The sequence below is a fragment of the Notamacropus eugenii genome, chromosome 1, assembly GCF_028372415.1.
Source record: "Notamacropus eugenii isolate mMacEug1 chromosome 1, mMacEug1.pri_v2, whole genome shotgun sequence".
Classification (NCBI taxonomy): Eukaryota; Metazoa; Chordata; class Mammalia; order Diprotodontia; family Macropodidae; genus Notamacropus; species Notamacropus eugenii.
Genome location: NC_092872.1, coordinates 248,520,655 through 248,545,112, shown reverse-complemented (window position 1 = coordinate 248,545,112; position 24,458 = coordinate 248,520,655).

Here is a 24,458-nt window from a genome sequence, read left to right as displayed (position 1 = left end):
GGATTGCATGAACATCTATCTGGGAAACCAAATGATAAATGATCAACGTAGTTGAACAGGCATTTTTCAAAGAAAGAAATCTAAACCATCAACAGCCATATTAAAAAAAATAATCCAAATCACTAATAATTTGAGACAAGTTAAAGCAAAACTGAGTTCCCAACTCATGCTTATCAGATTGACAAGGATAATGGAAAAAGGAAAATACAGTTGTTGGGGGGCTATGGGAAAACAGGTACATGAATGCACTGTTGTTAGAGCTATTAATTGGTTCAACTATTATGGAAACCAATCTGGAACTATGTCTCAAAAGACACTAAATTAACTGTACATGCCCTTTGGCATAGCCAAACCATGACAAGATCTTTACCCCAAAAAGATCAAAGAAAGAAAACGATTCCTGTATACAAAAATAGTTATAGCAGCTTTTTTTGGAAAGTCAAAGAACTGGAAATGAAGGTGTATGGATGCAGTAGAATACTACTGTGATGTGAAATGATGTGAGGGAAGGTTTCAGAGGAAACTGGGAAGATTGGTATGAACTGATGCAAGTGAAGAGATCAGAGCCAGGAGAACAATTTACACAATAAAAATGACATTGTAAAAATGAATCACTTTTTGAAAAAAACCTCAAGAACACTTATCAGTGCAATGACCAACCATGATTCCAGAGAAGTGATAATAACGAAACACGTTGAGAGGTGAGAGGCACAAGATGTAGAATGAAATAAATTTTTGGACATAGCTAATGAGGAATTTTTTTAAACTATGGATTTTTATTATGAGTCCTTTTTTTTTTCTTTTTTTAGTTGGAAGGGATAGGAAAGAGAAAAACAATTGTTAAAAAAATTTAGGAAGGCTTCCCATAGAAGAAGGTGATATTTCAGCTGCATTTTGAAAGGAGTCAGGGATTCTAAGATGTAAAATGAGAGAGAACTTACTAGGTATAATGTACCTATGCAAAAGCATGGTAATGGAAGATGTGATATGTATATGAAACAGCACGAAGGCCAGTTTGACCAAGACAAACAGAGTGGGAGGGGAAGTAATGTGAAATTAATCTATAAAGGTATATTGGAGTTAGATTTTGAGAGGAGACATGGATTGGTGGTGGGAAGGTGGAAAGACCTCAGTCTTGGCTATACTTTTAAAAAGAAGTTTTAAAATCATAATTAGACTATCTAATTTTTAAAAATTTTTGTCCAGTTTCTTTAAGGTTCTATCCTCCGGGCTGGCAGTGTTTTATGGTATTGCTGTGCAAGTTTTGCTGTGTGATTCTCCTTGAGAATAGTCTAGTTTCATTTTTTGTTTGTTTGTTTTTGTTTCCCTAACACAGAACCTAGGGCTTGGTTCGTAGTAGGTGCTTCAGAAATGCTGAATTATTGAATTGAAATGAATTGAAAGCTAGAAGAGTCAGTGAGCACAAAACCTTCCTTCTGACAGGGAAATCCAATCCCCTTGTTGCTTTTCTACAAGACAGATCGCCTTGCCATCAAAGGGGGTTATATTTAGCAGGGAACTTTAAAACTGGAGAATAATTTACCCATTAAAATAATTAAAAATGGGCCTAGGACTTCTTTTAGCTTTTAGGGGAAAAATTCTTTCCAAAAGGCATTACAAATAAAAAATGAAGTCAATTTTGGTTCAGAGATTATACCTGAAACCAGAGCCTGCTTCAGGCAATTTGATTAAGCCAAGTTCTACAAGTTAGGCAGCTCTGAGAAGTTTAATCATTTTTTCTATATCAAGTTAAAGATCCATGTGAGCCAAAACAGGCTTGGGATTGAGTTACAAATGGAGGCCTTGTAGGCAGGCAGTGTGGGGCACTTTTATTACTACTTACTGCAGGGGGGTTTAACAGAGTGGGCAGAGAAAACCAAAGCCTTTTACACAATCAGCTTATCTCAGAAGTCAGGGTGGGAAATTAGTTTATGTCACTTTGTATTCAGAGGTAGAGCTGATTTTGGAAGGATTTTAATTTGATTAGGCCCTCTGCCATTGTCATCTAGAACAGAAGATTGTAGGAGTAGACTTAACAGGGATAAGAACTAGGGGCTCAAGCCATTAGCTAAAGAGGCCTTGCCTCTGGGCTTGAATATTATTTATTGATTCCTTTTAAAAATCTTAAAAAAAAATTATTATCTATTGTTTTTACATTACCTTCATTTCATAATATATTCTTCCCTTGTCCCCTATCCAGTGAACAAACCTTTGTAAAACATACTAAAGAAGAAAGAAAAACAGAGTTTAGCAAAATTAATTAAAATTATAAAATTATTAAATAATTAAAATTAAAAAATAAAATACACAACATTCCATATCCATAGCCTCCCACCTCTTCAGAGAAAGGAGAGAGTTATATTTTTTCAACTCTTCTCCAAGATCAAATTTGTTCATTATAGTTACCCAAAATTCAGCTTCTCTCTCTCTCTCTCTCTCTCTCTCTCTCTCTCTCTCTCTCTCTCTCTCTCTTTCTCTCTCTTTCTCTCTCTCTCTCTCTCTCTCTCTCTCTCTCTCTCTCTTTCTCTCTCTGCCTTTCCTCTTCCTCTTCTGTATCTCCTTCCTCTGTCCTCTCTCTGTCCCTCTCATTTTCTTTGTTCTTTCCATTTACTTGTTTGTAGCCATTGGTGTATATCTTAAAAGTCCTCTGGATTTGGTTCTGTTTACTTCCCTCTGCATCAGTTCATATAAGTCTTCCTATATTTGTCATTTCTTACAGTACATCAATATTCCATTAATCCCTGTACCATAATTTGTTGAACTCTTCCCCATTCAACTGGGACTGCTTTGTTTTGAGTTCTTTGCTATGAATATTTTTGTGATTATGAAACCTTTCTGCATTTGACCTTCTGGTGGTATTGCTGTGGGTAGCAGTGGGATTGCTGGGTCAAATAGTATGGACATTTAAGTCACTTTCTTGCTATAATTCCAAATGATTCTCTAGAATAGTTTGAACAATTCATAACTTCACCATTTATTGGTTGACCTATTTTCCTGCAGCCTCTCCATTACTGACTATTTTCATCTTTTGTCATTTTTGCCAATTTTCTGGGTGGGAGGTAAAACCTCAGGGTTGTTTTGATTTGCATTTCTTTTATTATTAATGATTTGGAACAGTCTTTTATATAGTTGTTAATAGTTTACAAATTTTCATCTGAGAAGTGTTTGCTCATATCCTTTGACCACATATCCAGTAGGGAATGACTTTTGGTTTTATATATTGTATTCATTCCCTGCACATCTTGGCTATGTAGGGACCTTAATTACAGATATTCAATGCAATGGCTTTTGTTCACTTGATGGTTTTGCTTCTTAGCTGAAAAAGCTTTTGAACAAACAGAATCAATTTACTTTAATCCAAATGATCCCTTTTATCTTCTGTGTTTGTCTCTATCCCTATTTGGGTATTATTTAAAGTCATGGAACATTACAGATGAAAGGGACTAGGATTTATTTCCTATCTCTCATTTTACTATCCTGGATAGTAGGAGCAGAAACCAAGGCCCACAGACAGAAATGATCTGTCCAAGGTCAAGCAGGAAATTAGTGACAGCCATGAATAGGTTTCCCCAGTCTCTGTTTACAGAGTTATAGGTAAGATTGGACCACCAGCTTTTTGCCACAGGGAATAATATTCAGGGGGTGTTGGAGGAAACTTTTTTCTTCTGCTAGTGAACCCCCAAATCTCTCCTGCCTTTGCTTCTACCTACCTTGGGGGAAAAAATGACCAGGTTTGACTCTGTCCCTCCAAGAATTCTTATAAAGTGACAATGTTGGCAAAGACAGCCATGGAAAAATCTTAAAATTCACTACAGAAATTTAGGATTGGGTAAAGTTTGTCTTTGCCTGTGATACTCTCCTCTCTCCTTTCTGAGCCCTCCCCTTTTCTTCTCCCTAATGCAGGTATCTAGTGCTTCCCAGTGCCTTCAGTCTATCCCTCCCAGGAAAGAAAAGAGATCCAATAAAGCATAGGCATTTAGTGTGAGGGAATTTTTGTGTTGTTACCTGATGAATATTTGCATTTTAGAAGATGACCCTTGGAGAAGGTAGAGAACACTTACATCATAGGATTTAGAGGTGGGAGGGATCTGAGAGATCATCTGGCCTAATTCTTTCAAATAAGAAAGGAAGGAAGGAAGGAAGGAAGGAAGGAGGAAGCTGAAGTCCAGAGAAGAGATCTTTTCTCAGCCACTCTTACTCCACTTCCTGTGCTCTTACCACTCACATGAGGTAGTGGGAAAGTGATTTAGTCCCTGAAACAATTTAAAAGAGCAAAAGACAAATCTTAGCTTCAAAGTAATGAATTTCTAATAGTGGAATTTTAGGAAGCAGTGAGGGAGATTTTTGTGCATGTGTATGAGTTAGGAGGACATTCCTGTTGTTGTTCAGTTGTGTCTGACTCTTTGTGACCCCATTTGGGGATTTCTTGGCAAGAACACTGGAACAGTTTGCCATTTCCTCCTTCAGCTCATTTTACAGATGAGGAAACTGAGGCAAATAATGTTGTGACTTGCCCAAGGTCACACAGGCAGTAAGTGCATGAGGCCAGATTTAAACTCAGGTCTTTGTGATTCTAGGTCTGTTACTCTATCCACTACACCACCTAGCCACCCCTGAAGACATCCCAACTAATATTCCCTAAGACTGGGGTGAAGTAGGCTTTGTGTGTGACTATAGGGAGCTCATGTAGCCACTTCATGGCACTCATCCACCCCCTTTCCTATATATTCAGATTCAGTGACTAAATCACCACAGAAGAGAATTTCTCAATATTTTCTTTCTCCTATTGGATAAGCTGGGAAATCCCTCTGTCACTTTTGGAATTCATATGATTCTTTTTTTTTACAGTAAATGTGGTCATATAAAGTTATGATTTCTAGTATGATATTTTAGAGCTGGAGGGAATTTTAGAGGTTTTCTATCACTCATTTTAAAGATGTGGAGTCAGGAAGACTGACTCCATGTGGCCTCAGAGACATATTAGCCATGTGACCTTGGTAATTCGCTTCTCCATTTATCTCATTTTCCTCAACTGTAAAATGGGGATAATAACTGAACCTATCTTGCAGAATTGTTGTGAGGATTGAATGAGATACTGTTTATTATTTGTTAAAAAAAAAAATTGCTTAGGGGTGGAGCCAAGATGGTAGAATAAAAACAAGGACTTCCTTGAGCTCTCCCCCAGAAACCTCCAAATACCTGTAAAAACAATGACTAAACAAATTCTAGAGCTACAGAACCCACAAAATGACAGAGTGAAATAAATCTCCAGTCCAAGACAATCTGGAAAGTTGTCAGGAAGGGTATATTGCACCCAACAGGGAGCAGAGTAAACTCCAGCATAGGCTGCACAGGCACAGACAGGCAAGAGCAGACCTCAGAGGACTGAATCAACTGCTATGGCAATTTTCAGACTTCTCAACCCACAAATGCCAAAAAGGTCAGTGGGAAAACTCTGTGGGACTTGAGTGAAAGAGGAACATGTGGTCTGGTCGGTCTGGCCCCAGCCCCTGGCCATGGGGGTGGTGGCAGCGATGGCCTGTGGTGGTGGTGGTGGCAGCAGCAGCACAGGCTGCTTCCAGAGCTCTGGGCCCACAGATGGTGTTGGATCAAACAGCTGATAAAAAATCCCTGAAGCCTGAGACAACACTTCCATCCCCACCCCCAAGCCCACCCACACTGGAAGCAGAGTTCTACCTTGACAAAGAGTTAGAAAGTCAAGTGTTTGGCTGGGAAGATGAGTAAACGCTGTAAAAGATCTCAGACTACAGAATCCTACTTTGGTGACAAGGAAGATCAGGGCATACAACCAGAGGAGGACAGCAGAGTCAAAGTTCCTACATCAAAAATCTCTAAGAGGAATACAAATTTGTCACAGGCCATGGAGGAGCTCAAAAAGGATTTTGAAAATCAGGTTAGAAAAGTAGAGGAAATATTGGGAAGAGAAATGAGAGTGATACAAGAAAATCATGAAAATTGGGTCAACAGCTTGCTAAAGGAGACCCCCCCAAAAACTGAAGAAAATAACACCTTAAAAATAGACTAACCCAAATGGCAAGAGAAGTCTAAAAAACCAATGAGGAAAAGAATGCCTTAAAAAACAGAAAGGGCAAAATGGAAAAGGAGGTCCAAAAACTCACTGAAGAAAATAATTCCTTCAAAATTAGAATGGATTAAATGGAAACTAATGACTTTATAAGAAATCAAAAAATTATCAAACAGAACCAAAAAAAATGAAAAAAATAGAAGATGATGCAAAATATCTCATTGGAAAAACCACTGATCTGGAAAAAAGATCCAGGGGAGATAATTTAAAAGTTATTGGACTACCTGAAAGCCACGATCAAAAAAAGAGCCTAGACATCATCTTTCAAGAAATTATCAAAGAAAACTGCACTGATATTCTAGAACCAGAGGGTAAAATAGAAACTGAAAAAATATGCCAATTGCTTCTGGAAAGAGATCCTAAAAGGAAAACTCCTAGGAATATTGTAGCCAAATTCCAGAGTTCCCAGGTCAAGGAGAATATATTGCAAGCAGCCAGAAAGAAATAATTTGAGTATTATGGAAATACAATCAGGATAACACAAGATCTAGCAGCTTCTATATTAAGGGATTGATGATGTTCCAGAGGTCAGAGGAACTTGGATCAAAACCAAGAATCATTTACCCAGCAAAACTGAGTATAATCCTTCAGGGAAAAAAATGGATATTCAATGAACTAGAGGTCTTCCAAGCATTGTTGTTGAAAAGACCAGAGCTGAATAGAAAAACTGACTTTAAATACAAGAATCAAGAGAAGCATAAAAAGGTAAACAGGAAAACTAAATCATAAGAGACTTATTAAAGTTGAATTGTTTACATTCCCACATGGAAAGATGAGATTTGTAACTCATGAGACCTTTCTCAGTATTAGGGTAGTTGGAGGAAATAGATAGATAGATGGATAGATAGATAGATGGTACAGGGTGAGTTGAATATGAAGGGATGATATCTAAAAAATAAAATTAATGGGTGGAAGAGGAATATATTGAGAGAATGTGAAAGGGAGAGATAGAATGGGGTAAATTATCTCATAGAAGAGACAAGAAAAAGGTTTCACAATGGAGGGGAAGAGAGGGAAGGTGAGGAGGAATGAGTGAACCTTATTCTCATCAGATTTGGCTTAAAGAAAGAATAACATACACACTCAATTGGGTATCTTACCCTGCAGGAAAGTAAGAGAGAAGGGGATGGGGGCTGAGAATGATAGAAGGGAGGGCCAATTGGGGGAGGGGGTAGTCAGAAGCAATTACTTTAGAAAAGGGACAGGGTCAAAGGAGAAAATGGAATAATTGGGGGGAGGGATAGGATGGAGGGAAATACATTTAGTCTTTCACAACATGACTATTATGGAGGTGTTTTGCAAAACTCGACATGTACAACCTATATTGAATTGCTTGCCTTCTCAATGGGGGTGGGTGGGGAAGGAAGAAGGGAGAGAATTTGGAACTCAAAATTTAAAAACAAATGTTAAAAAAATGTTTTTACATGCAACTAGGAAATAAGATATATATGCAATGAGGCATAGAAATCTATCTTGCCCTTCAAGAAAGTAAAGGGTAAGGGGATAAGAGAGGGGGGATGATAAAAGGGAAGGCATACTGGGGGAAGCGGTAATCAGAATGTATACTATCCTGGGGTGAGGGGAGGGGAAAGATGGGGAGAAAATTTGGAATTTAAAATCTTGTGGAAATGAATGTTGAAAATGAAAAATAAATAAATTTAAATTAAAAAAATATTGCTTAGCACAGTAGTACCTACTCACAGTGTAGGTGACACATAAATGTTTATTCCTTCCCTCCCTTCCCTTTCCTCCCTTTTATAGTTGAGGAAACTAAGGCTCAGGAAGATTCAGTGACTGGTCCAGGATCACACAGGTAAGCAGTACAGGAGGCAATAGAAATCAGGTCTTCTTATAGCAGATCTGATGCTCCTTCCACAGCTCATTTTCCCAAAGCCCTCTGAGCAATCTGAGCCTGATCTATATCTTATCACCGGACTCAAATGACTCTGGAGGAGAAAGTGAGACTGGTGACCTTGCACAACTCTTCCTCATCCAAATCCAATTCACTTGCAAGTCATGACATCACCTTCCTGATGTCATGTTTCTTTTCTCCATATCCTAGTGTCACTCCAGTTTTCTCCGAGTCCAATGCTCTTCTGTGTGTCTATGTGTGTGTGTACGGGGGTGTGTGTGTGTATGTGTGTGTGAAACCTCTCCAGTGCCCCTTCTTACATTCCCTTTGACATTAGGGTTTCCTATGCCTGGGGACTGTTACTCTTTGGCTAAGGGCAGGGCCTCCTTTTTGCAGAATTGGACCAGTTGGAGAAAAGAGGCTTTAAGGTACTACAAAAATAATTGCCCTCTCTAGAGATTTTAGGGCAAAGTTTCTTAATCTGCAGTCTGTGAACTTGTATTTTAAAAAATATATTTTGAGAACTATATTTCAATATGATAGATTTCCTTTCTAATCATATATATTTTATTTTATCCTTTATTTCCCTATATTTTTATTACATTAATACATTTTATGGAATAAAAGAAACATTTCTATAACACGATTATACATGAAACTGCAAATCTGCTATATACAACTTGCTACTCCTTTCAAATATATAACAATATTATCATGAAAATTTCTTTTTTCCCTTTTTTTTACCCTCCTTCCACCTCTCTCTAGAGATGACTACCATTAGAGATGCGTGTGTGCTCATGCATGTGTGCTCAAGTGTGCGCACATACACAAACACATACACAGATATATAATTATTCTATACAAGCTTCTATTTATCTCTTCTTTTACTGGATGCAGATTGCATCTTTTTTCATATGTCCTTTATAGCTAATTTGGGCATTTATAATAGTCAAAATAACATATTTGCTCAAAGTCATTCTTAAAACAATATCGCTATTACTATATACAATATTGTACTATGTACAATATTACCTTGGTTCTGATCACTTCACTTTTCATTATTTCATGCAAGTCTTTCCATGGCATATGAAATATACTTAATTTAAAAGCATTATTCTGAGAAGGTTCCTAGGCCTCACCAGATTTCCAGAGGGGTCTGTGACACAAAAAATGCTTAAAACACTGCATTAAAGTTTACCAGTCTGTTTATATATGATCTCATTTGATCCTCACAACCATTCTGCCAAGTATATGGAGTAATACCCACTTTCCAGAGCTCCAGGGGCTGGGTCTCTTCTTCTGCAGCGTGAGGAGCTTGCCTGAAGTCACATAGTGAGGAAATAGGACAGTCGCAACTTGAAGTCAGAACACTGGCTTATAGGCCAGTGCTGCAAGCAGCCTGGGAGCTCCTTGGGTCAGCTGTCCTGACCTTTGTCCTGTCACTGGACCCAGAGGACTCTGGAAGAGACAGTGAGACTGATGACTTTGTGCAGCTCTCCCTCATTTGGATCCAATTCACATGCAAGTCAAGACATCGCCCTTGTAATGTCATTGGTCTGCTTCCAGAACCAAGGACAAATGACAAGGCTGTGAACTCCTGGAGAGCAGAGGCTATGTTTTGCTTTTCTTTGTATTGCTAGAGCTTAGCACAGTGCCCAGCACATAATAGTTATTACTGTTTGACTGTTTTGGTCATGTCTGACTTTTCATGACACTATTTGGGGTTTTCTTGGTAAAGAGACTGGAGTAGTTTGCCATTTCTTTCTCCAGTTTATTATAAAGATGGAGGAAACAAAGGCAAACAAGGTTAAGCGACTTGCCTAGTAAGTATCTGAGGCTGGATTTGAACCCAGGAAGATGAGGCTTCCTGACTCAGGCCACCTCACTGCCCAAGCACCTAGTAGGTACTTAATAAATGTTTATTGTTGACTGACATTTACATAGTGACTTCGGATTTGTAAAATACCTTTATATTCATTATCTCACCTGAGCCTTACCCTTTGAGGACGATACTTCTGGTGTTATTACCCCAGTGTAACAGATGAACAAACTAAGGCTCAGCAAGGTGAGACAACTTGCCCATCATCACAAATCTGGTAAGTTTCAGAATCAGATTGGACTCAGCTCCCTACTGACTCTGAGGTCTGTGACTTTGCCATTATACCAAAAATGATTTCTTCTCATTATTTTTAGCTAGGATGAGGGGAGGCAAGGAAAACAGCTGCCTAGAGTGTGGCATGGGGGTGTATGTGACTTCTTTGTTTGCACAGGCCTTGTTCCACATGCACATATATCTTCAGTACCAGAATGTTCCCCTCCATGCAGCATGGAAGCATTCATTCTGTGGATAGATCAGGTTGTATGTATAAGAGGGGATGGCTCAAAGCCTCTGACACATGAGAAGGGTCCATTGAGAAGGGGCAGCTTCCAAGCCTTTCCTAGACTCACAGTCATCCACAGAATAACTCACAGTGCTCGGCGTGGAAAGGATGACAAGCCACAAACAAAGAAAGAGCAGTACTGTGAATGAGTGGCTGTGTAATGTGCTAAGGAGGGCATCAGACAAGAAAAAACTGGGTTCAAATCCCATTTCAGACACTTATTAACTGTATGACTCTGGGTAAGTTACTTACCCTTTATGTACTTCAGTTTCCTCATCTATGAAATGAGAGGGTTGGACTTAATGGCTTTTGAGGCCCCACTCCAGCTCCGAATCTATGATCCAATGAGCTCTCCACATTTATAGAGTGCTGCAAGGCTTTAAAAGCACTTTTTTCCCAACAACCTTATGATGCAATAATATTAATAACTAATATTTATATATAAGGCTTACTTTGTGCCAGGCGCTGTTACATGCTTTGCACTTATTACCTCATTTGATCTTCACAACACCCCCACTGGTGATATTATTATTACTGGAGGTATTATCATCCCTGTTTTACAGATGAGGTTAAGAGACTTGCCCCAAGGCCACAGAGCTAGAAGTCTCTGAGGCAGGATTCAAACATGGGGCTCCTTCCCACCACCCCACCCCGCTAGTATTTATTGGATCCATGTGTAGGAGGTTAAGTTGAGATGAGCATGTTAATGCGTATTTCAGGTTCCTCCAGGCATAACTCCAGACATACCTTTGAGAGAGGAGAAAAAAAAGAATTGGCCCATGGAAAAAGCATATGTTATATATGGAGATTGCTCCCAATTCATTTAATTTATTAAAATTGTACCCATTACCCACAGGCCTCTGTGGGGGGGAAGCATAAACAGAACAATAAAATTAAATGAAATCCAGAAGCTAAGAGCTTGAAATTTCCTCATGCCAGTGGGGGAATAAGCCCCTAAACCCCTATCAGGGTCTAGCAAAAATTAAATACAAACGAGAGTAAGTGATCATGGGACTGAAGAAGAGAAAGGCAAAGGCAGCCTGTCTGCTTGAGCACCAGTCACTCAAGGGTCAGCTGGACTGCACTGTCTCAGGGAGACTGGAGGGAGGAGAGAAGAGATAAATGCTGTTGGCCATAGAACATGGGGGGGCCATTTTGGAGCCTGTAGGTGAACTTTCCCAAAGAGAGCCTTGAAGGGTGGAAACTCATACGTATAAGAAACCTTGATCCAACTGTTAGTCTAATCTCCTTTTACAGATGGGGAAACTAAGACTCAGAGAGGTTAAAAGGCCTGCCCGAGGTCACAGAACTAATTAGCCACAAAGTTGGGACTATAACCTCTGACATCTTACTCTTAGCTCAAGATTCTTTTTACTACGTTGAAGAGAGAAGGCAGTAGCTTAAAGCACTGAGCCTGGAGTCAGGAGGATATGAGTTCAAATCAAGCATTTTGAGTTCTGGCGGCTCTGTATTTTTTGTCTTTTTATCCCTGGCATCTGGGACATTGTTTTGGATACTGTAGATGCTTAATACATGCTAAATGGATTTGAAATGAGTTGCAACCTGACTGTGGAGGGCCTTCCAAAACTTTATTGGGAGCCACTGGAGGGTTTTGGGAAACAAGGCAACTGTCACATCTAAGAAGGGTTGTTCTGGCAGTCGCACAGGATGACTTGGAATGGGCAGAGAAGACTGAATAAAAAAATTGTATTAAGCACTGACTGTGTGTAGACAGCGTACTGCATGTGGGAGATGGAAATGGAACAGTTCTTGATGTTAAGGAAAATATGCACTAATAGGTAGAGTAAGCGCCATATTGATGTTAGCTATTACAATTACAGAAACATTGCAAAACAGAATGCTGGGCAAGGGAGAGTATTCTGATCTGGGGAGTCAGAGGGCTGAGGAGTGGATCTGTGGGAAGACCGAGGGCAAGAAGATTTCCTTCTAGAAGCTGGTGTGAGTTCAGAAAAAAAACTATGCTATAAATATATGTAGCTATATAGATATATATATATGTACATGCATACATATATGTATGTATGTATATATGTGTAGATATATGTGAGGGTATATATGTATGCATACATATATACATACACACATATATATCTACATACATATATACATATATGGGTAGGTATATGCATATATCTATACACCAACATATAAATATATATGTATGTATCTGTATATCTCTGTGTATATATGCATATGTATGTATGCATGTATGTATGCATACATATATTATGTATGTATATGAAAGAGCTCTGGTTGTGATGCCAGAGAACTTGGATTCAAATCTTGTCTTTGTCATTAATTAGCTGTGTGATGGTGGACACCTAGCCTATCCTCTGTGAGACTCAGTTTCCTCTTCTGTAAAGGTCAGATTCAGGGACTTTTTAGATCCCTTTTAAGGAACAGAAGAGGGAGGGTGAAAGAATCACTTAGAATTCACTTGCAAATCGATCTGGTTGTGGTGCTTTTTTCTTAGCAAACTCATTTATGGCCTGTTCAATTTCTTTTTCTAAAATAGACCTATTTAGATATTTTATTTCCTCTTCTGCTAATCTAGTCAATTTATATATTTGTAAATATTCTTCCATTTCACTTAAATTGTTAAATTTATTGGTATATAATTGGGAAAAACTTCATCTTTGTTAGTGGTATATTTACCCTTTTCATTTTTGATACTAGGGATTTGATTTTCTTCTGTCTCCTTTTAAACCATATTAACTAATTGTTTATTTTATTTATTTTTTCATAAATCCAACTCTGAGTTTTATTTATTAATTCAATGAGGGTTGTTTTGCATTCAGTTTTTAAAATCTCATCTTTAATTTTTAGGATTTCCAATTTAGTGTTTAATTGGAGATTTTTAGTTTGCTCTTTTCCTAATTGTTTTTGTAAAATTGCATACCCAGTTCATTAGTCTGCTAAGGAATTTAGGAGCAGCACTGTGGCATTTTGGATAGAGAGGGCTAGACTGAGAACTCTGGAGCCCTGGCTTGGAATCCCTGCTTCAAACACTTTCTGGCTAGATGACCCGAGGTAAGTCATTCCTTGATCTTAGTTTTTTTTTCTGCAAAATGAAAGAGTTGGACTAGTGAACCCCTCAGATTCCTTCTATCTCTGACTCTATGATGCCATGAATCTCTGCCACCCTTGGCTTCTTCTTCTGTAAAATGGAGATAATCCTATGACCTGCCTTCACAGGGATATTGTGAGAGTCAAAATAGTTAATGCATGTAAAATGTTGGGCATGCCATGAAATGCTACATGAATGTGAACTGTTCTCAAGAATGAACAGGAGAGGATGTCTGGTCCTGAGATGTAGTAATGAGGAAGGAACCCTCTGTTGACCTCCCAAATTCCCCTCCAAACAACTAGAAAACTGCCTCAGAATTGATCTAGGAGCAGGGAAGCAGCTTACTAGCACAGGAGGAAAAGTCTGTCTCACTGGGGTAGGAGGGGAGTAAGGTCCAAGACTAGCAACAGCAGCAGCCGATATCACACAGGGGCATGCATCAAGGCTCCAAGCTCAATTGATGGGCAATCCACCAGTGAGGGCCCACCTTCCCGTAAATGGCAGCCTTCTAGATAAGTGAGCTCTTTGCACAGCACAGCAAGGTCCTACCTCAGGGACCCCACCCCCAGCACAAGTAAAGCCCCATCCTGGGGTTGGACAACAGTGAGACCTCACCCCTAGAAGTCAAAATACAATAGAACAAAATAAAAAAATGAAAAAGAAATGGAAGAAAATGTGAAATTTTTCATTGGCAAAGCAACTGATATAGAAAATAGATCCAAGAGAAATAATATAGGAATTGTTGGACTACCTAAAAGTCATGGTAAAAAAAAAAGAAAGGCTGGACACAATCTTTCAAGACATTATTAAGGAAAACTGCCTTGATATATTAGAACCAGAGGGCAAAATAGAAATTGAAAGAATCCACTGATCCCCACCTGAAAGAGATCCCCAAATGAAAACTCCCTGGAACATCATAACCAAATTCCATAGCTCATAGATGAAGGAGAAAGTGTTGGAAGCAGTCAAAAAGAAACAATTTAAATATTGTGGAGCTGCAATCCGGATTATATAGGATTTGGCAGCTTCCACATTAAAGAACAGGAAGGTTTGGAATATGATATACCAGAAGGCAAAGGAGTTAGGATTACAACCAAGAAGCACTTACCCAGAAAGACTGAATATAATCTTTCAGGGAAAAAATGATTTTTTTGACAAAATAGAGGACTTTCAAGCATTTCTAATTTAGAGACCAGAGCTGGATAAAAAATTGACCTCCAAACACAAGACTCAAGGGAAAGAAACCATAAAAATTTCAAGAAGGTTAAATTATTTTTATTTCTATATGGCAAGACAATATTTGTATCTTCTTATAACTTTATTACTATAAAAGCAATTAGAAGGAGTACACATAGACAGAAGGCGTGGATATAAAGTGACTTTGATGAAATGATACCCTTAAAAGAACAAAATAAAGGGGCAAGAAAGAAAATTGCATTGGAAGAAAAAAGAGGGGGAGATTGAATGGGGCAAATTATGCCACATAAAAAAGCTCTTATAATGGAGGGGAAAATAGGAGGAGGATGTGCTGTTGGCAGGCAGAGCTTAAATCTTACTCTCAACAAAACTGGCTCAAAGAGGGAATAATATATACACCCAGTTGATTATAGAACTCTATCTTATTCTATTAGGAAGAAAAAAAGGATGGTGATCATAGAAGGGGAAAAGGGGACTGATAAAAAGGATGGTATATTGGGGAAGATGGTGATCAGGAGTAAAATACTGATGTAAAGGTTGGGAGGCAAAAGTGACAGGGAATAAACAAACAAAAAATAGCATACAGGGAAACACACAGTTATCAAAACTATAAATGTGAATGGGATAAACTCACCCATAAAATGGAAATGGATAGCAGAATGGATTAAAAAACAAAATCCTACAATATATTGTCTACAAGAAACACATTTGAAGCAGAGAGATACACACAAGGTAAAGGTAAGGGGCTGGAACTGGATCTATTATATTTCAACTGAAGCAAAGAAGGTAGGGGTAGCAATCATGATCCCAGACAAAGCAAAAGCAAAAATTGATCTAATTAAAAGAGATAAAGAAGGAAACTATATTTTGCTGAAAAGTATCCTAGACAAGAAGTCATATCAGTACTAAAAATATATCCACCAAATGGTATAACATCTAAATTTTTGATGGAGAAGGTAAATGAGTGACAGGAGAAAATAGAAAATAAAACTATACTAGTGGGGAACCTCCAATTTCCCTTTTCATCATTAGATAAATCTAACCAAAAAATAAACAAGAAAGAAGCTAATGAGGTGAATATAATTCTGGAAAAGTTAGATATGATATATTTCTGGAGAAAATTGAATGGGAACAAAATGGAATATACCTTTTTCTCAGCAGTGTGTGGCACCTACACAAAAAATGACCATGTATTAGGGCATAAAAACTTCACAACCAAACACAGAAAAGTAGAAATAATAAACATGTTCTTTCAGATCATAATGCAATAAAATTACATTCAATAATGGACAATGGAAAGAAAGATCAAAAATTAATTGGAAATTAAATAATAGAATCCTAAAAATACAAGTGGGTCAAAGAACAAATCATAGAAACAATAGATAATTTCATTAAAGAAAACAATGAGACTATATACCAAAATTTATGGGATTCAGCCAAAGTGGTACTTAGGGGAAAATTTACATCTCTAAATGCTTACATCAATAAAATAGAGAAAAAAACAGATCAATTGGGTATGCAACTAAAAAAACTGGAAAAAAAAGACAAATTAAAAATCTCCATATAAACACCAAATTGTAAATCTCAAAAATCAAAGGAGAGATTAATAAATTTGAAAGTTAAAAAATCATTGAACTAATAAACAAAACTGGAAGCTGGTTTTATGGGAAAAAACAATAAAATAGGTAAACTCTTGGTTAATTTAATTAAAAAGAGGAAAGAAGAAAATCAAATTGCTAGGGTAAAAAAATGAAAGGGGCGAGCTCACCACCAATGAAGAGGAAAACAAAACAATTGTTAGGAGCTATTTTGCCCAATTACATGCCAATAAATTTGATATTCTAAATGAAATGGATGAATATTTACAAAAATATAAATTACCCAGATTAACAGAACAAATAAAAATATTTAAGTAATCCAGTCTTAGGAAAAGAAATTGAACAAGTCACCAATAAACTTTCTAAGAAAAAATCCCCAGGACCAGATGGATTCACAAACAAATTCAATCAAGCATTTAAAAAACAATTAATCACAATACTATATGAAAGGAGTCCTACCAAATTCCTTTTTTAACACAAATATGGCACTGATACCCAAACCATGAAGAGTCAAAAAAGAGAAAGAAATTTATAGACAATTTCCCTAGTGAATATTGAAGCAAAATTTTTTAAATAAAATACTAGCAAAGAGATTACAGCAACATATCATAAGGATTACACACTATGACCAGGTGTAATTTATACCAGGAATGCAGCGCTGGTTCAATATCGAGAAAGCTATTAGCATAACTGACCATATCAATAGTAAAACCAATAGAAATCATATGCTCATCTCCACAGATGCAGAAAAAGTCTTTGACAAAATATAGCACTCATTCCTATTAAAACCACTAGAGAACATAAGAATAATTGTAGCTTACCTTAAAATGATAAATAATATTTATCTAAAGCCATCATCAAGCATTATCTGTAATGGGGATAAGCTAGAAGCCATCCTGATACAACCAGGGGTGAAGCAAGGATACCATTATCATCCCTCTTATTTGATATTGTACTAGAAGTGTTATCTATAGTAATAAGAGATGAAAAAGAGATTAATGGAATTAGAATATGCAATTAGGAAAAAAAACTATTACTCTTTGCAGATGATATGATATTATACTTAGAAAATCCTATAGAATCAACTAAAAAACCACTTGAAATTATTAACTTTAACAAAGTTGCAGGATACAAAATAAACCCACATAAGTGATGAGCATTTCTACATGTTACCAACAAAGCCCAGCAACAAGAGATAGAGAAATTTCATTTAAAATAACTATAGACAATATAAAATACTCAGGAGTCTGCCTGCCAAAACAAACCCAGGAACTAAATGAACACAACTATAAAACATTTCACACAAAGTCAGATCTAAACAATTTGAACAATATTAATTGCTCATGGGGAGGCTGAGTCAATACAATAAAAATGACAATTCTACCAAAATTAATCTATTTATTTATTGCTATACTAATTAAATTATTAAAAAATTATTTTATAGAGCTAGAAAAAATAGAGCTGGAAGAACAAAAGCTCAAGGAATCAAGGGAATCAATGAAAAAAATGTGAAAGAAGGTGGTCTAGCTATACCAGATCTCAAGCTGTATCATAAAGTGATAATTGTCAAAACAGTTTGGTATTGGCTAAGAAACAGAGTAGTGGATCGCTGGAATAGATTAGGTACAAATTACATTACAGTAAACTACCATAGTAATCTAACATATAATAAACCCAAAGATTCAAGCTTTTTCAAAACTTCTTAATTGACAAAAACTGCTGGGAAAACTGGAAAACAGTATGGCAGAAACTAGGTATAGACCAATATCTCACACTGTATACTAAGATAAAGTCAAAATGGGTACATGATTTACCCATAAAGGGTGATATCATAAAAGCAAATTAAGAGAGCATGGAATAGTTTATCTGTTAGATTTATGGATAAGGGAAGAATTTCAGACCAAAGAAAATATAGAGAGTATTACAAAATATAAAATAATAATTTTGATTATATAAAATTTTAAAGTTTTTACATAAGCAAAACCAAATATCACCAAAATTAGAAGGAAAGCATAAAATGGGAAAAAATTTTGCAAGAAATATCTTTGATAAAGGCCTTATTTATGAAATATATAGAAAACTGAATCAAATTTGTAAAAATACAAGTCATTCCTCAATTGATAAATGGTCAAAGGACATGAATAGGTAGTTTTCAGACAAAGAAATCAAACCTATCTATAGTCATATGAAAAAATGCTCTAAATCACTATTGATCAGAGAAATGCAGATTAAAACAACTCACCTCACACCTATCAGAGTGGCTAAAATGACGAAAAAGGAAAATGTTGGAAAACTGGGACACTAATGCACTGTTGGTAGAGTTGTGAACAGATCCAACCATTCTGGGGATCAATTTGGAACTATGCCCCAAAGACTATAAAACTGTGCATACCCTTTGATCCAGCAACACCACTGCTAGGTCTATATCTAAAAGACATCCAAAAACAGAGGGGAAAGGACCTAAATGTACAAAATTTTTTATAGTAGTTCTTTTTGTAGTGGCTAAGAATTGGAAATCAAGGGGGTGCCCATCAATTGGGGAATGACTAAACAAGCGGTGGTATATGATTGTAGTGGAATATTATTGTGCTGTAAGAAATGGCAAGCAGAATGATTTCAGAAAAACCTTGAAAGATTTACTCGAACTGATACATAGTGAAGTGAAAAGAACCAGGAGAATGATATATGTTGTCACAGCAATATTGTTCAATAAAGAACCATGAATGACAGCTGTTTTCAGCAATACAATAAGCCAAGACAATCCCAAAGGACTAATGAGGAAGCATATTAACCATGTCCAGAGAAAGAACAGATATGGCTTGAATACAACCTGAAGCATGCTATTTTTCACTTTTTTTTCACTTTTTTCCTTTTATTTGAGTCTTCTTGTACAAATGATTAATATAGAAATGTTTTACATAATTGCACATGTAGAGCATATATATGATTGCTTGCCATCTCAGAGGAGGAGGAAGGAGGAGGGAGGGATAGAATTTGGAATTCAAAACTTTAAAAAAAAGTGTTAAAAATTTCTTAGCATCTCAGAGCCATATATATGACTTCATCAGTTCTGCCCCAGACCCTTTCCCTCTACTTTTCTCTGAAATCCTGTAAGTGTTATGAGGATTTCAATCCCACCGTCCCATGCTGCTCACTGTTGGGAGCCCAGGAGCTCATGGGAGGACATACACTACTTGGCGACTGTGAAAGGAGCCTCTCGTCTCTGGGATCACACTGTAGCTTGGCAAGTAGAAAGGAGCACAGAGGGGTTTAAATAAACATCATTTGTTTCTTCCCACAATGCCCATGTCTTCTGTTTCCCTTTGCCCTGGCAGGGAGGCTGGGCTTGGGAATCACTGAACATTCAGAGAAGGGTCCAGAGCCAGCACAGACTCTGAGAAATGTTAAATCAGGTTAAAGAGTTTAGTTCAGTGCCCATTTTGGAGAACCCCAGAGTCTCAGATTTGGAAGAGACTCCAGGAATTGAGATTTTCCTCCATTCCAAGTGGCTTTTCCTCTTCTGACTAATACAAATAGAACTTGAGTGGTATGGGGATCTGGAGGAGTGACATGTGGCAGGAGCATGTCACCTGGGGTCACAGGACCTGGGTTCACAACCCTCTATTGCTGCTTACCTTGGGCAAGTCACTTAATCTAATTGGGTCTCAATTTCTCCATCTGTAAAGTGAGAAGACTGGATTTGATGGTCTTTGGTGTTCTTCTAGCTTCCCATATTCTCAATGATTTATTCGAGTATGTTTTCAGTGTTTTTTGGAAGCAGAGGGAGGGACATGATGATTCCTCAAAATCCCTTTCAGCCTTGGGATTCTTTGGGGGTAGAGGAGGACTATGTGGAACATGATTGAATAGCAACAAGAGATTATGTATCCTTAGCACTTTCCACAGTATTTTCCTCTTTTTTTTTTGTTTTTTTTTGGTGGTGGTGGTGGGGATTTGGATGGTTGTTGGGGATTTCAAAGATGCAAGAAGCTGTTTTCAGTGATGTGTATTGGCTATTTGTTGCTAGCTTAGTCTTAGATAAATTGTTTGTGTCACTGAGAGCTTAATTGACTTGCTCATGGGCTTTGTTGTCATACAGTCACTTTTCAGTTGTGACTGACTCTCCATGACCCCATTTGGGGGTTTTCTTGGCAAAGATACTGAATGGTTTGCCATTTCCTTCTCCAGCTCATTTTACAGATGAAGAAACTGAGGTAAACATGGTTAAGTGACTTGACCAGGGTCGCACAGCTAGTAATTGTTTGAGGCCAGATTTGAACTCAGGAAGATGAGTCTTCTTGACTCCAGACCTTGGTGCTCTATTCACTATGGCACCACCTGGGTGCCCCTGTGAATTGGTTACTCGTCTCTATCATAGATCGTAGTCTTAGATAAGTTACCTAGGTTACTGAGAATTTAATTGACTTGCCCAGAGGTTTATAGTGAGTACATGTCAGCATCTTCCTGAACCCAGATCTTCCTGATTTCAATCTTTGTCCTTTATTTGCCTCACTTTCTTGTTCAAAGTTCACATTGGATAAATATTTGATGAATTTAAATGGCTCTAGGTAGATTTGGAATTGGAGTCAGGGGATCTAGGTTTGAATCTCAGCCTTGCCACGGTAGCGGGAGATTTTGGGCAAGTAGACTCTTCTCTGTGGGCCTCGGTTTCTTCATTTATAAACCTAGGACTTGGAGGTGGTGTGGTATACTGGCAAGAGTGTTGGATTTGGAGTCAGAGGACCAGGGTTCAAATCCTGGCTCTGCCACTTGCTACCTGTATTAACTTCCCTGGTCCTCAGTTTCCTCACCTGTAAAATGAAGGGGTTGTTTCTAGATGACTTCGAAGGTCCTCTAACTCAAAATCTATGATGATGATGATGAAGATGACTATATGATGCTAAGTTCCTGGCAAACTCTGAATCTTATGATCCATTGAATTGAAATGGAAAAAGAACAACCATATGCCCTAGTACTATAGCTATGGAAGCAAGGGCTTTTCTCTGTCAACTTTCCAAAGTTTTCTTTTAAAAATACTTACTGATATTTTTTGTCTTTATATCGCTTTCATTTCTGATTCTATCTTTCCCTTTCCCCGTGCCAAATGGCCTAACCATAATAACAATTTTTTTAAAAAAAAAGAAAGAAAAAAGCTGTTCTGCAAGACCTAGCAATACATCAGCTGAGTCTGACAGCATATACAATATTCTGTATCCATAGACCCTCACTTTGGCAAAGACACAGCAGCTCCTACCTCCTCTGATTTTCAATTCCAGGGCTCTTGTGGCCTGGAGGATGCCCTGTTTCCTGCCTGGGAGACCTCCTGGCAGTGTGGCATGGGACCAGATGGCTTCTTTCCCTTGCTGGAGCAAAGTCAATGAAGCCTGAGAAGGGCACAATGCCTGACAATATGTCCTTTTGTACTTCCTGTGCCCCCAGTCCACAGTGGGAGGGAGTGAGGCTCCTCTGGTAGTGTGAGGAAGCTTTGTTGGGTCTGTCCAAGCCTTGTGTTTTCAAGACCTTTCATTCTCTCTGTTTACTCAGCATGATTCTGTGATGTTGATTTATCCAGAAGACTAGACTCTCAGTGTAGGACTTGAGGGTTGAAGCTACTGACATGACAGCTGGCTCCTATGATCTTCTTGTTTGCAGACCATGAGTCAATCTTCAGTTCTCCATTCCCCACTTCTTGTATTCTTCTGTGTTATGGACAGTCCTTATTTCATATTTGACAAACCACTGTTCTTTCAATAGAGATCTTTGGGAGATTTTAAACTTAATAAGTCACTTAATCCTGTTAATACTGTACAAACAACTATTGACTTTCTGGGGCCATCTCCAGTCATCCTGATCTGTATCTTGCCACTGGATCCAGATGGCTCTGGAGGAGAGAGTGAGACTGGTGACTTTGCACAACCTTGACTCACCTAAATCCAACTCACTTGCATGTCTTGGCAAATAACAATGGGCAAGTAGTTACTTAGTACTAGAACCAGAACCAGGGCTTCCATCTTTGTAAACTTGGGTAAATTCACTTCCCCCAGTTGTCTCATCTGTAAGAGGAAGGGCCAATGATCTTATGATTCTATGACATTTCTATATGACCTTGGCTCTAGCACTGAACCTCTCTGAGACTCAGTTTCCTCATCTGTAAGATGAAAAGATTGGACTAGATGTTCTCCAAGACCTCTTCCAGCACATATAGTCTATGATTTTGAGGTTCTTTCTGGGTGTTAAGATTTCATAGAAGCATAGAGTTTCAGATTTGGAAGGAACTTCAGAGTCCATTTATTCCAATAAAAACCCAGTTGATATGTTATCTATCTATCCATCTGTCTATCTATATGTCTATCCATCTATCCATCCATCCATTATCTATCTATCTATCTATCTATCTATCTATCTATCTATCTATCTATCTATCTATCTATCTATCTATCTATCTGCCTGCCTGCCTGCCTGTCTGTCTGTCTGTCTTGTCTATCACACTCTCATTTAGAGAGTCATTCTTTGTAACAAAGAACAGAGAAAAAAGAAAAAAAGCGTCCTACATATGCATTAAGTCTGTTGTTATATGCTCTGTTTCACCATCATAGTCCCTCACAACTGCACAAAAGAGAGGGAGATATATTGTCACATTTTTATTTGAGGTCCACTGTGGTCATTACAATTATGCTGCCTTCAATTTTGACTTTTGTTATTCTTCTTTCCATTTACTTTGCTACGGTCATTGTCTATATTGCTTTCCTATTTCTGCTTCGAACGGGTTTTGTATCTGTTCATAAAGGTCTCCCCAGGCTTCCCCGTAGTCTTCACATTCATCATTTCTTATAGTGGTATCCTGCTGCATTTCCAGTGGATTTCAGTATATTCCATTACATTTAAAGTACCCTGATTTGGTCTTTTTTAAAAAAAATTATTTATTTTTCATTTTCAACATTCACTTCCACAAGATTTTGAGTTCTAAATTTTCTCCCCCTCTCCAAGACAGCATGCAATCTGATTTAGGCTGTGCTTATTCATTCATATTAAACATATTTTCACATTAGTCATCTTTGTAAAGAAGGATTATAACCAATGGGAGACACCACAAGAAGGAAGAAACAAATAAACAAAAAAGAGAGCAAATAGTCTGTTTTGATCTGCATTCAGACTCCCCAGTTCTTTCTCTGGAGGTGGACAGCATTTTCCATTATGAGTCTTGGAGCTGTCTTAGATTCTTTCATTGCTGAGAAGAGCTAAGTCTATCAAAGTTAATCATCCCCACAGTGTGGCTGCTACTATGTATATTCTCCTGGTTCTGCTTACTTCACTCAGCATCAGTTCATGTAAGTCTTTCCAGATTTTTCTGAAGTCCTCCTGTTATCATTTCTTATACCATGATTTGTTTAGCCATTCATTCCCAATCAATGGGCATCTACTTTGTTTCTAGTATTTGCTATTACAAATAGTATTGCTGTAAATATTCTCAGAACTTTTTGTCCCTTCTAGCTTTGGGGTATGTGTCCAGCAGTGGGATCTCTGGGTCAAAAGATGTGGACCAGATTTTCATCACTTTCTTTGTGTTATTCTAGATTATTTTCCAGAATGGTTTGAACCACTTCACAACCCCATCAATAGCAGGTTTGTGTGCTCATCTTTCTACAATTTCTCTGCCATTAATTATCCCCATTTTTGTCCTCTTGACCAATTTGCTAGGTATGAAGTGAAGCCTCATGGCTGTTTTCATTGGCATTTTTCTTAGTATTCTTGAGCAATTTTTCATATTTTAGAAGCTTTAAAATGTGCATTACTAAACCCTAAGGCGGCATGAAGTAATAGTCAGTAAGACCTGGTTTCAAATTCTGCCTCTTACACTTACTGGCTATGAGACCACAGACAAGTCATTGAAGCTCTTTTAGTCTGATGTAATTTTCCACTGATTCCTTTATCCATTTATAGATATAATCTGTGTCACCGATGAAATCACACAGATTCTTGATGGACTACTAAGCATTAGAATGCAAACTAGGTATTTTGTAACCTTTGTAATAAAGATTTGTAACATGGTGTTATCCTTGACTTCTCATCTCACATATCTTGTGTTGTTACATTCATGGCATCTCTTTCATCTGACTCCCTTCTCTCTGTTCACAAGTTGCCACATTAGTTTAGTCCCTTATCACCTTTCACCTAGATTATTATAACAGCTTTCAAACTGGTTACCCTTCCTCAAATCTCTCCCCATGTCAGGCTA